This window comes from Crotalus tigris, unplaced genomic scaffold (assembly GCF_016545835.1).
Source record: "Crotalus tigris isolate CLP2741 ecotype Arizona unplaced genomic scaffold, ASM1654583v1 scf7180000018371.15429387391:27106975, whole genome shotgun sequence".
Taxonomy (NCBI): Eukaryota; Metazoa; Chordata; class Lepidosauria; order Squamata; family Viperidae; genus Crotalus; species Crotalus tigris.
Window position 1 is genome coordinate 25,147 of NW_024096970.1, and position 14,184 is coordinate 39,330.

Sequence of the window (14,184 nt, forward strand, 5' to 3'; positions counted from 1 at the left end):
TTTTAGTATTTAGTAAATTGCTTCTTTAGCAAATTTTATCAGTTTTGTGGCAACTGGGCATTGCTTTAGACTCCAAACACTGTATGTTGCATGTTGGAACTCAAATCTATTACATCAGGAAGAATAATATTTTATAAATATTAGAGTCAATATCTACTAGATGGAGTTTTTGTTGCTATTCATCCTAACACTGTACCTTTGAAATGCTTACTCATAACTACAGTTAATCTACAAGTCACAATCTATACACTAAACTGAATAATTCTTGGGATAGGGATTTTGGGTTTTTCAGAAAATTACATATATTCTATTTCCTTTTCCCCATATTACTTAGCATAAAAAGAATAATGAGGATGATTATTTGTTTTTCAGAGGCATGTTATATATAGACATTTATTCCCAGCAATATACTATATTTCTTACTATTTACAAACTAAATTAATCTCTTTTGCTAAACAATCAAGGGTAGTCATCAAAATTCTGCTCATTGTAAATTTGTTAAGTAATTACTACTATAGAATATTCTATAGGAATATTCTATTGATCTTCTAACATTTTTCAGCCTGCAAAATACCTAATGTCATAAATGATATGTAGCTACCAAAGAAAATGTTAAAATAAAAAGAGGGAAACTCTGATTTACAACAGTATAAGATGAAACTAGGTAACTATATCTGATGATAGGTAAAAGCAATTAGCAAGGAAAGCTATATTAATGAGCCTTCAGAGCCTGGGGGCCATCTTAATTACATATACTAAGCTGTGACTTGCAGCAAACTGTATTTTGAAAGATTAATATAAGAGCAATTGGAGCAATTAAATTATATGATATTCCTGAGAGTCTGAGGCCTAAATTTACATTTCCCCCCATAAAATATATATACTCAGTAACCTATACTGTATACTTATCAATGTTGGGATAAGAATATAGGTTTTATTTATTACCTCAGTTCACTCTCTTTTAAAAAAGAGGAAAAAAATCAATTGCATGTCATGTTTAAAAGTATCTTTTAAAAATGTTTTATTAATAAGGGAACTGGAAAATTAGTCACTGTTCCTCAGCTTCTCCAGCCTTTTATTAGGCTAATTGCAGTCAATGATAGAAAGTAGAAACGGTGGAATTATGGTGACTTGAGGACTGTTTTTAATGTTTAAAATATTTGTAGTCAGAACCTGCAAAACCATGAAACACCACATTTTGCTCTGAAGTATTCTGAACTTGGAATAAAAGAGATCAGATTTTGGACAAAACTAGGGACATGAGTTATTCTGCTGCATCTTGGGACATTTGAAGTGATCAATCTCAGCTTCCAGCTTTCCAAGTCTGTAATGTTTTTTATACTGCCACTAGCCACTGTGAAAGCAAAGTAGACAGCTGTGTGACATTCATATTTGATTTTTAGATACAGTAGTGATCTGAGAGACAATTATACAAATATTATTCATTTTGAGAAATAAAACAACCCTATTTTCTCTAATCTTAGGGAGACAGGATTTAAATTATTGTTGTTACATTTTCATAAAGACAATGAGAACATAAGTTAAAAGTAATTTAACTCTGTTGACAAAATCCATGCTTAATTTCATTTAACTGATAGGCATGACACATGCTTAAATTTCCTTAAAACGTGCTGAATAACCATAGATATATTCAATGTCTTATAGGTTACATCCCTTTGTTGCATTTTATGGAAATGTAGTTTTTTTCCATTACCATTTTTGTGAAATCAGAGTGTTCTATTAAATACTTGATTTTTCCTTTTAGTTGCTGATGGTTTGAATGTCAGGCGCCTATATTGATTTACATGTGAGATCAAGAAAAAAAAAAGTTGTTCGATAATGCAGCAGAAAGAAAAGCAGTATCAGGAGAGAAGTTTGTCAGAATCCCAGCTATCTGGTTTATTAGACTTTTGCTTGTACTTAATTGCTCCACTGGGAATACTATTCAGTAACAGCTACACATGTAGTTCTGGCCTTAGATTTAGCAAAGGAATCTTTTAGGTAAGTTATCTACTAGTGGGAAAGGATTACACTTATATGGTTCCTGCTGCTTCTGTTGGGCTACCTCCTGCTAGAATACATAACATTGTTTAGAACTGCTTGACAACCAGATTATTGTAACATTTATCTTTTCCCAGTGGAGCCACAAAAAATTAGAATGCCTCATTTGTTGCATGCATATTATTTTGGGAGAAAAATGTATCTATCCTTTATAGTATATTTCAAAATGGAAATACTGAATTAATTGTAACACAGTAAAATTTGCAATGAATTCATGCCATAAATTTGTAAGAATTAATGAGGCATAAATGTTATTTCGTGAATAATACTTGTATAGCTGCTTTGAGTTGAAAACCAGATGTTTGTAATTTAATGAAGTGGCAGAGGTGACAACTTGGAAAGTTACCTAGGAACTGTTTGAGTCTCTGGATCTTAAGGAAATATATAGCATACTTAGTGATCTTTACTCTGCAACATATGGATTATGTAGGGCCTTGCCCTACTGAGTAAATGGCCAGAGAGGAGACTTGCAAGACTTGCAGTCTTGCAAAATTGATGTCAGCTTTGCAAAATAGTCTAGACAAGAAGCACATCCTGCTGAACTAACTCTAATTTATTGTAAGGCAACATTAACAGAATCTTTGAAAGTCTAAAAGTACATTTCTCCCCCATTGCCTTTACAGCCCACAAACCTAGGGAGAATCCTTCAGAGATGTTTGCCATGCTCAAATTCCTGCTGCAGGTTCAGCTGCTGTTGTTCTGACCATTGCTCTGTCTGCAGCTCTTCCTTCTGTCTCAAATTCAAATTCATCCCCACATACCATTACACCGTGAAACTGCCTTTACAGATCGATTCTGTCTGTGCAGTACAAGAATCCAGAAAATGTCTACTATGGGTCTCACCCTATAAAGAGCATGTGGCTAGGTGTTCTGAGAGTTCTCCTCCTCTAGAATAGCCCAAGAAGAGGGTAGATCCCATTCTCATCTCTTCTAGTAGTCTACCACAATCTAGCTTTTCTGGAAAGCCATTTGAGACTGAATTAGTGTGGAAATGATGAGTGCCAGAAAGGATATTAATTTGTTACTATTATTTCTCTTTGGTTTTATTGTGCATGCACATATAGTATATACTATTAAAAACAGGAAATACTAGTGTTGTTCACCCACTTTTCTATTGTGCAGACACCTTTGATAACAAAATAATAATAATAATAATAATAATAATAATAATAATAATAATAATAGTGATACCTTTGAGGTCTTCTAGTCCAACCCCCCTGCTCAAGCAGGAAACCTTATACCATTTCAGACAAATGGCTGTCTAGTCTCTTCTTAAAAACTTCCAGTATTGGAGCATTCACCACTTCTGGAGGCAGTTGTGAATTGTTCTAACTGTCAGGAAATTTCTTCTTAGTTTTAGGTTGCTTCTCTCTTTGATTAGTTTCCATTCATTGCTTCTTGTCCTGCCTTCAGGTGCTTTGGAGAATAGTTTGACTCCCTCTTCTTTGTGCAACTCCTGAGATATCGGAACACTGCTATCATGTTGCCCCTAATCTTTCTCTTCATTAAACTAGACATACCCAACTCCAGCAACTGTTCCTTATATGTTTTAGCTCTACTCCCCTAATCATCTTTGTTGCTCTTCTCTGTACTCCTTCTAGAGTCTCAACATCGTCACTACATTATAAAATGTACTGAAGTTTGTAGCGTAAATAATCTTTACTAGATTCACTGGGTTTGCCATTTATACTTGCATGTGCAAATTGCAGGTTAAATTTGTTATAATATATATGTGCAACTAGATGATATAGCTCTCATCTAATTTATGTTTATTAGCTGAAATACTTGGGATGTTCAAATTAAAATGTCAAAGACAAATTCTTAGCATGTACTTATATTGCCAATCAGTCACAGCATACTGTGAAAGATAATCTTCTATTAGAAATTGTATACTTAAAAGAGAAAAAAAAAACCCTGAGATTTCCTTGCAAAGCATTTATTAAAAGATCTTGGATGTCATATCTCTGTTGAGGCAAGAAGTTAATGATTCATTTGAACAGCTGATTTGCATCTGGAAGATAGCAAAAAGCTTCAGCCAGGTTGGTTAATATAGTTTTTTTTAATGCAGGACTTGAAATAAAAAAGACAAAGTCTTTTTAAATTTCTAAATAAAGGGGACAAATATTAATAGAATTGTTATCTTAATTAATGGTTGTTTGATTACTAGGAAATGTGTAAACTTTTTCCATTTAAAAGTGTTGCATCTGAAGTTAAATTTGATAATATGGAATTTATATCTGTGGTCTCAAACTTACAATAATTCCATGTGCAGACAATCAGACACTTGGAATACCAAGTAATTAATATGACTATATGAAAAAGTCTTTGAAGTGTTTGAAGACGATATGTTTATCTCCTGCTAAAATAGATTTGTATATGCAGGGCTTTTTTTCTCATAGAACACCCAGAACAGAGTTCCTGCACCCTTTTTTGGATGGAACCTTGTAGGGTAGGCAAGGCAAGTTGTATGACGTGTGAGTTCCGGCACCTTTTTTTTTTTTTTTAGAAAAAAAGCACTGTGTATATGTATGTACATGTACGTGTGTGTGTGTGTGTGAATACATCCATACACTCACTTCTCAATATTTGTGAAGTTGTGATTTGCTTGGGAAGATAGGGAAAACTTTTAATCATCAAAAATACAGTCAAATTACTCCTCTAGTCATTTAGCAGTTGTAATCCTAAATTGGTGCTTTCACATGTCTTGAGTGAGTGATGTTACAATTCACCATCCCATAACATATGGCTGTTGACCACATACTAAGGTTTTTGTGCTTTGGGAACAATACAGTATCATACAGTATCAATGACCTGTTTTATTCTTCCTTGTCTTGTCAAGAATGTTCTCTGTTTTGTTACAGAACAAAAGGAAATTTAATATTTCAGGAAGCAAATTAGGCAAAGATTGATGGTATCTAGTAAAAAGATAATGGAGGACTAAATTCTTCATGTTTTTTCTGTTTGCTAAAGCAGCCTCCTTTCACACACCCATACCCACAAAAATACTCAGTACCTAAAAAAACCCCTTATTTTATTTGCCTTTCTTCATGAATTTATATTTGCTTATTTTTATTGTGGCAAAACTAGTGTCGGACAATCATAAATAATCCCATTGACAATTAATTGGAGAGGTTTAATAGGGGCAAAAGGCATAAACTGAAAACAAATAACTACCCATTTAATATTCTATTGACTTCTCTCTTAAGGAATCACCACCATCATGATGATGATGCTTTTTATTTTCATTTCACAATGATGTTTAAGCTGTTTATATGATAGAGCAAAATATAGGTAGCTTTTTGTCTGCCAATTCTGTTAGTCTGTTTAAGTGGTTATGGAAGAAGAAACCTTTTGAGATTTGCCATTAATCTATATCACTAATGCTTCTGGAATAAAATCCAGATATTTACTGATTCCACTTGTCTCTTAAAAACAATATGTTCATTTCATCTTATAAATTAACACTTTATAATAAGTTATATCAATTGTGCTTGTTTGGGCTACACACACAAACACAACATAAATGATGAATATCAATTGTAACATTTTCACAAGATAGGCAATTCTGTAAAAAAAAAATGTGAATGTTAGTTCCATGGAAGACATTTTGTTACTGCCATTTATATCAAATTTAAAGGCCAGTTTGTATAAATGAGGGAAATTCTAAGATGCACAAACTGAATCCCTGTGAGGTCTAACTTTTGGGGGTTATCTATTATTATTCTTTTTCTTTCTTCTCTTTTTCTTCTATAATTCTGCCTCTTATACACTACTTTTTCTTTCAGAATTATGCCTCTGGCAGCTTTGCCATATATATGCTATATTCTGCATACCAAAACATAGGAGGGGAAAAAAAATGAAACAATGTTCTAAATAGATCTTAGAAACCAGCATTTCCTAGCTTTACAAAACAGAATTCCCCAGCCTTGATTTTGGGGCTGAAAACAAATTAATTTGTTTACAGCAATCTGCTGTAAATATTGCTCATTGTACTGTCACAATCTTGTCAGAAGGGACTTCTCATAGTTAATGTATCAACTCAAAACATTTCATTACACGTGATCTGGCTCACAGAGAGCCTGTGGAGAAACCATTTATCTTTTGAATGATTGGAGATGATCATGCCCATCCGACTGGACAAAAATGTTATTTTAAAAATTGATGTCAGTCCGCTATTAAGAGGTTCTTTATTCCAACATAAATACTGGATAGCTGTTTTTCAAAAGGTTGTGTGAAAGTCTCAATATTATTCTATAAGACAGTAGAATATTATTGATCTCAGAATAAAGTAAACTAAAATACAATGGCAAAGTTTACATTTTTGAAATTGTTGTTTGGCACATCCTAAAATATTTGGTTGTGTTAAATATCAGTATTAAACTCTATCTGTGTTTCTTTCAATTTGTGATTTATACATTTCCTATTTTTATATACTAGCTTGCCAAAAACATTGTAATCATAGTGCCTGCTTATGGCACATATACTTTTCAGAAGAAAGCTCTTGGCCATTTTTTTTTTTTTAAATTATGTGTTGGGAAAGGAAGAGGAGAAAAAAAAACAGCAGTAGCCTCTATGTATCTAATAAGGAAGGGAAAAAATGACAAACATTTCCTTTTTCCCTCTGCCAAGGTACAAACAAGATAAAGGCTAGATGTTGAAATATTTGCCAGATATACAAATGGGATATAAGTTGCCATCCTGGGAAACAAAAACAGGTTTTATACATTGCACTAAGTCATATTATGCTTTGAATGGTTTGGTTTGGTATGCTAACTCATCAATTATGTTTTGTACAACATGGTTTATATCTTAGTGTGTTGATTGATTTAAAAAATAATCAATAGGTTAGTCATGTCTGATGGACTATAGTAATGCATTCCAAGGAGAGATGCAAGATAAGAGACAGCAGATTCTGGACTTGGATTCTAGGAAGAGGAAGAGATTTAGGCTACTAATTCCCTAGGTCATTCTCAGATTAGGTCTGACATCATGCTTAGCACAATGTGATTTCAGTCTATTGGTAAATTACTTTGGCTTTTCAAGATTAATATATGTCCACAAGTAAGTAAGAAGTGAGTCATGCTGTATCTGGCAGTAGTGAACTTCATTCCCAAAGAATAATGGGAATGTCCCAAATCTGGATTCTGATTATCTCCATAATGAGCGGTCCTTGGTGCTCTCTGAGCTTACTTGTTTTCTTGCAAACATTTCATTACCCAATTACTAGGTAATATCATCAGTGCTCCATAATATCTCTAAAATAAAATTCTATGTGGAATTCTTACTGCCCTCTGAGCTTGCTTTCATTGCCTCAGTTTTGATCAAATTCTCACCACAGCCGGCAGGGCAAGCTACTATATATAAATAGTAGCTATATATAAATATATAAACCCTCTCCCCACTTGATGGTATCACCTATTTGAGTAATGAAACTTCTTCAAACAAACTACCACACTCAGAGAGTGATATAAGTACTGCATATTTCAACTTTGAGCCTCAGATATTCTCTTCTATTAGAACAAATCTGTGTGTCTGTTGCAACATAGTAGAAAGAGTTCTTACTTGTGAATATATACATGGAAAATGCTGACACCTGCAGTGAGATAATATTGATATCTATAGTTAATATCTGTACTGGGAGGAAGATGGTATTTTCAATGATATACTTCTTAAGGCAACCAAACCTGCTAATCTTCAGAAATGACCCACGGAAACTGACCCACTAAAGCTATTATTGTACTGCTTTTATAGCTGAAGTAAAAACACACACAAACAGCTTAGATTTAAAATAGTTGGTAAAATAGTTGTTAGCATTTGTATCACTGGAATTTGATTCTATCTATACTTGGAGAATTTAATTTTAACTTTATTTTTTTTAAGAAAGAAATTATCAGATTAGAAAATCTGGGCCAACAAAAAATCCAGAGAAACATTAGATGCCAAGAAACAATTTTTTTGCACTTGTTCCTGCTTCTAAAGGTCATAACCTGCTCAGATCTAGTCCAGAAAGCATATTTTGGGTCCTTTCTATCAAAACATGCCATCTTGTGGGACCCTGGAGCCATGCCTACTCATTCATAGCATTTGTCCAGTGAAAGCACAATCTCCCAGAGATTCAGATGGCCTCAACTTTGTTAGCCTTTTGTAAGTCAGGAAGTTAGATGTACTCTGCTGTTGTGTGTGTGTGTGTTTTGTGAGTTGGATAATTGTTTATCCCAGCAAGAGCAGGGTATGTATTTTACGAGGAGGTTTTGTTATTGTTTTTTGTGTATACCACCCAAAGTCATTTTTTTTTGCAGCCTAGATCTACAATTGTTTTGTTTTGTTTTGCTTTTAAATGATAATATAATCATTCTGAAAATAATAAATGGTGTTGTTCCTAAACCGGACTTGGTTTGCAAGATATCGGGATTATATTTCCCAGAATTCTGTGTTAATTTAGAATTTGTGACTTGTTCCCAAGATATCTGGAAAACACAAAGTTAGATAAGGCTCTGTATATCCACCTGAATGCGTTTGATTACAGTTGTTTATTTAAAATATGTGTACAATGTTTCTCACTTAAAACTCTTGAAGTAGTATTTAAACAAGTCAGATTGTCAAGCCTTGACAATAGTGAGATCTTGAAAAAGTGAGAATGGCAAATGATAAAGCTTAATTACCCATCATTTCTATTAAAAGATTAAACAGTGATATTGCATTGCACTGCAGGGCTTTTTAAAAAGAAAATGTCAGAAACAATAGTTAATATTGGCACTATTTCTTCCTTCTTGTTGGTGTGATGAGAAATTACAATGAAAGAACAGAGGTTAAATGTTCCATTTTAATAGAGACCTCCTTCAACAGAAAGGGTGGGTCCTCCAGGTTCTCTTCACAACTGAGCAGTTTTTATATTCTCCTGGGCTGCTCTTGTTTGTCACACTACCGTATTCTGACAACTTTCTGTCAGAAAACAGCCCTCTAGAGTGAGTGCTTGAGCTGAATAGAGATGATATTCATATTATTAGCTGGCTGTCCCTTTCCCAAGGAAGGCAGAATCATTTCAATATAGGATGTTGTTTGAATAGTAATCATGAATGGAATAATAATAATTACATCTACTGCATAATGCATTAACCTTGATAGGTGGACTCAAATCACATATAGTGTTAGGATTTTTCAATCCATAATTGATGGCTTGTGGGACGTATAAAATTTGGCCTATAGAGAGCAAAGCAAAAGAACTAGCTATTCAAAATACTGTTAATTTGCATGGCCTAAATCTATTAGAAATGAATAATAATACAGTATGCTCAAAGAAGTCTGTAAACAATAATCTATAACAGAATATACTATAGCTACTGTAGGTTTGCGGTTTTTTGTTTTTTGTTTTTTTTACAATAATGCTTTACATTACACTAGCCCACCGGGGAATTCAGAGATCCAGATTCAAAGGGTAAAATGAGATCCAAGCACTTGTGGGTGTGCACATACAGTAGCCCCAGTCTACAACTTCTTAAACCCAGTACATTTTTTCCTAGGATCATGCTGCAGCTCAAGGAGGCAGCTGTACAATCCTGGGAAGAGACACAGCTGCTTTAAAGAGAATGCAGACAGATGGAATGTGAGTGTTTTGAAACAGCTTTTGCCTTTGATTCAAAACACTACACAGCCTACCATGAATTAAATCCAGTGCATCAGGTTGCCATTTTTTTTACCATTTGCTAGTTCTAAGGCAGAGATGTCAAACTTACGACGTCATGTAATGTTGTGCAATGTATTGGGACGGTTTTGCCATTGCCGCCAATGGGGTGGGCACAGCTTCCGGATGATGCATCCGGCCCATGGGCTGGCAGTTTGACACCCCTGTTCTAAAGAAAAGGAGAAAATTGCAAATGAGGCTGTTCTTTGGGCTGCAGCTTCTAATCTGCTATGATATTTAATTCTAATTTGACAGGTTTGAAAAATGATAAAGATGAATGAAGTTGTTATTTGGTGAGATAGATGCATAAAACATACTGTGGCCATTCGTTTGGACAATACCCCTTTGCCTCATTAATTATCTGCCCTGAGAAAACTGGATAAAGTCAATACTTTTACTAATTATTATGCTGAGTTTCATGTTATGATTTAAGAAATGATCCCTCTGTGCCAGATCATGAAAATAATGTCTAAAGAAGACATTGGATCCTCATTAAATGCAGTTCTGCTTCACTGTGCTTCACGTTTAATAGGGAGCTCAGAGCAACTGTGCAAAAGTCTGTGGCTTTGAAGCAATATGGTACTGTATTCACAGCAGTTAATGAAAAGCGATGAAAAAAGGCAATAGCTAATAGAGCCCAGCACACATTTTATTTAATTCTTAAGGAGAACTAAATTGCATAATGTCCTTGTGAACTGGTTAAAGCACTCCTTTGGTAATAAACATTTATTTAGGCATACCTTTTTTCTGTTGCTTAAAAAAATATGATTGCGTGAAAAGCATAAACATTGGTAGTTGGGCAATCCAGCATAGATATATGCTTACACAGTTGTACATTTTAATTAATAGAATAAACTGAACTTTTGAACATACTTTTTAAAGAAGTAATTGCCACTAAAACCTCTAGAGTATAGTTCTTAGTAGAAATTAATTTTTACAAAAAGTGGGGACAGGGACTAAAAGCTACTGCAAGCGATTCTCAAGTCATTGCCCTTGAAACCTCTAGGCTTTAGTTCTTTGTAGGAGTTAAAACAGTGGTGACAGAGCCTAAAGACCACTTCTAGTGCTTCTCTAAAAGACTCCTGGCCACCTAGTAAAACTTCCCCTTGTTATCCTCCAATCTATGCCTAAGTGTTCCACGTTTAGCCTTTGGTGTTCCCCAGTCTCTTGGAATAGATTTTTCTGGCAGATGCTATTCTGTGAGTATAAGATTAGGCTCAAAAATAATGGGAATATCATTGAAATTAGACAACATTGGAAAATTTAATTTTTGCAGTTGCAATCTATGGCTGTGAAAGTTGGACCATAAAAAAGGCTGAGTGCAAAAGAATTTAGGCCTTTGAACTATGGTGCTGGAGAAGACTCCTGCAAGTCCCCTGGACTGCAAAGTGATCAAACGGATCAGTCCTGGAGGAGATCATCCCTGACTGCTCTTTAGAAGGCCAGATCCTGAAGTTGAAACTCAAGTACTTTGGCCACCTAATGAGAAGGAAGGACTGACTGGAAAAGAGCCTAATGCTGGGAAAGATTGAGGGCAATAGAAGAAGGGGACAACAGAGAATGAGGTGGCTGGATGGAGTCACTGAAGCGGTAGGCGTGAGCTTAAATGGACTCCAGAGGATGGTAGAGGACAGGAAGGCCTGGAGGAACATTGTCCATGGGGTTGCGATAGGTCGGACATGACTTCACAACTAACAACAACAACAACATCCCTGACCAGATTAGATTTTTCCCTAGTGGACTCCTCTCACTTGCTACAAAAGAAATTTTCATTTTTTTGTTTGTTTTCCTCAGGACTGAAAAAGTTTAAAGACTTCTGGTGGTTCAGTCTTTGTAACCAAATATCAAATGGGGAGAGAGATAAAGAACTTAGAGAAGCCTGATTTTTGCAGGGCTGAAATTGGCCTTTCTTTTGATAGCAGCTTGACTGTGTTAAACCTCCCAACCCAGTTTGTGCAATAGGTTGAGTAGGTAAAAAGGAGTTCCTGCTGATTTTACTCTGCTAGCTGTTGCCGACTACAGGGGGTGGTGCTCACCTTTGTTTCAAGACCATTGAGCCAGGGCTGTCCAAAGACATTTTTGCAGTGATGATGCCATGGGGTGCTGTTACCTTCCCACCGAAGTAGTACCTATTTATCTACTCACATTTGCAAACTTTCGAATTTCTAGGTTGGCAGGAGCTGAGGTGAGGATGGGAGCTCACCCTGTCACAAGTTGCTCAGGTCAGCTTTCCAGCCAAGTAGCCCATCATCTTAATTACTGAACCATCATGCCACCCCCATAGGTTGAATGGGGAAAGTTAATTAATACCAAACAGCTATGAACCTATTTGAGACTAAGATTCCCTTCTTCTATCTTTTTTGATAACTGGCAAGGGATTGAGATATTTTCCCTCCTCTTTAATTAACAACTACTGCTCTTTCAGTGCTACCTTCTCAGAAAATAAATGCATGTTTATAGTAAACACCATCGTACGTGGCTTATTAAAATATATTTTCTCATTTTCTTTATTGTCAAAAATGGATGCTTTGGTGCCAGGGGAGCAGCAAGAAAGCATTTTTATGTTTGGTGCAGGAAGCCAAGGAAAATATGTTTTTGACTGATTTCTGAAGACTTCAGATGCCCCAAATTTTATATCTGCACTGGGGGAAATAACTTTTGTTTTTATACTCACAAGTGTGGACATATCTCATGTAGTTTACGCTGAAATGTGGGTACCTGTGTGTGTTTATTTTTGAAATTTCCAAGCTGCATTATGGTTTTGGGTCAGTATTTACTTAAGAAAGTTTAAAATGTTTTCAACTATAAAAATAAGTGTGTTTACTGTTCAATCCGGAAGGTTAAAAATAATGCTGACATTATCCCGCCAAATATTTGTTTGCACTTTTTCCTACTTTGTCTTCCTGTCAGTTCATAATCGCCTTCAGTTCCATTGTGTATAATTAACATATTTCACGATAAGTAAATATTCTCCCCAAACCTTTGTGACCAGGCCTCAGGTGGGGAGGGATGACTTCAGTTCATAGCGGTGCTAATGGAACAGAAATGCATTAAAATTACAGACCTTTTTGACAACCTTTTATTAGAAGAAGTGATTAAATGAGTTAAGAGCTGTTGTTTGTTTTTTGTCTTCCAACATGGAATGTTAAAAGATGTACTATATGTGGTATAATTACAGTTATCCATTTGCCTCATTGCCCTGTTCAGGAATGTGACTGTAATTCTGGCAGCCAGTCTATGTTTGTATCTGACTTGTATTCTTTCCACCACAGATGTCTAATTGCAGGCAACCATTTCAGTTCAAATGGATCATTAAAGTAGGAGCCATTTAGCACTGGCAACAGAGAGCTGCACCCATGATTATGCATTTCATTAGAGAACTTCAGGATTCCTCTACTCGCCCTTCTTGTCCTATAGGTTTGTAAAGCCACCATGTATTGAAGTAATGCATATTGGAAGAATTACAACTAGAGCTATACAAAATTTCATTATGCCGATTCAATTTTACAAAGTTTGGATAAATTAGTTTTTCAAATTAAATCAATCTGATCCAGACAATCAAATTTACAATATGAATCAAATTGACTTGCTTATTCAGTTAGACTTAGGACTGAGTCTGTTATAAATGCATAGGCATATGCATAGGTACACATACATACATATATACATACGTACATACGTGTGTACATACAACAACAAATATAAACAATAAGAGCCAGTTTAGTCTAGTGGTCAAGGCACCAGGCTATAAAGTGGGAGACCATGAGTTTAAGTCCCCCAATAGCCATAAAAGCCAGCTGGATGACTTTAACTCACTCTCAACCCAACCTACCTTACAGGGTTGTTGTTGTAGGGAAAATAGGAGGAAAGTGTGTTGGATATGTTTGCCGCCTTCAGTTATTTATAAAAATAAAAATGGAGGAATACAAATAAATAAAAAAAACAAACAACATGAATTCACAGCTACCAGTTCTTTAGGGAGAGTTGGCTTTCTCAGCCATCAAGTCCTTCTCAAGAACCTAGGGTGTCATAATGTGTGGACATAGTAAATGTGCATATCCAAGCAGTGTGGCTTTTTGTAACTAACAGATTTTAATAATAGCATAGCTGTAAAATTATAAATAATCTTCTCTGAATCCAAAGGTTTTTTTGTTTCTTTTAGAGTAAGGCCCAGATTCTTTGATATAAAATTGTATAGGATATAGAACAAAAAACAAACAAACCCTGAAACAATCCTAGAAGATGACACAGCTACTTTAAAGAGCTGCAGTCAAGTGCTATGTTCATATATCACCAGTTCCAAAGCTCGTTTCTAAAGCACTGTGCAGCCCAGGGAATATCCCTGGAAAAGATAAATCAGAAAAATCTTGACCAATGTATTGGTCAGCTTAACAATAACAATAATAAAGTTGGAAGGCCTTCTAGTCCAACCCTCTGCTCAG

General features: G+C 35.2%; 1 protein-coding gene across 1 annotated transcript in view; it reads left to right on the forward strand.

The window, feature by feature from the left end:
• The window catches only part of GRIK2 (glutamate ionotropic receptor kainate type subunit 2), a gene marked incomplete at its 5' end in the record, with an annotated part of 311,327 nt that overhangs the window by 21,059 nt on the left and 276,084 nt on the right, over positions 1–14,184 (forward strand). The window lies entirely within an intron of this gene.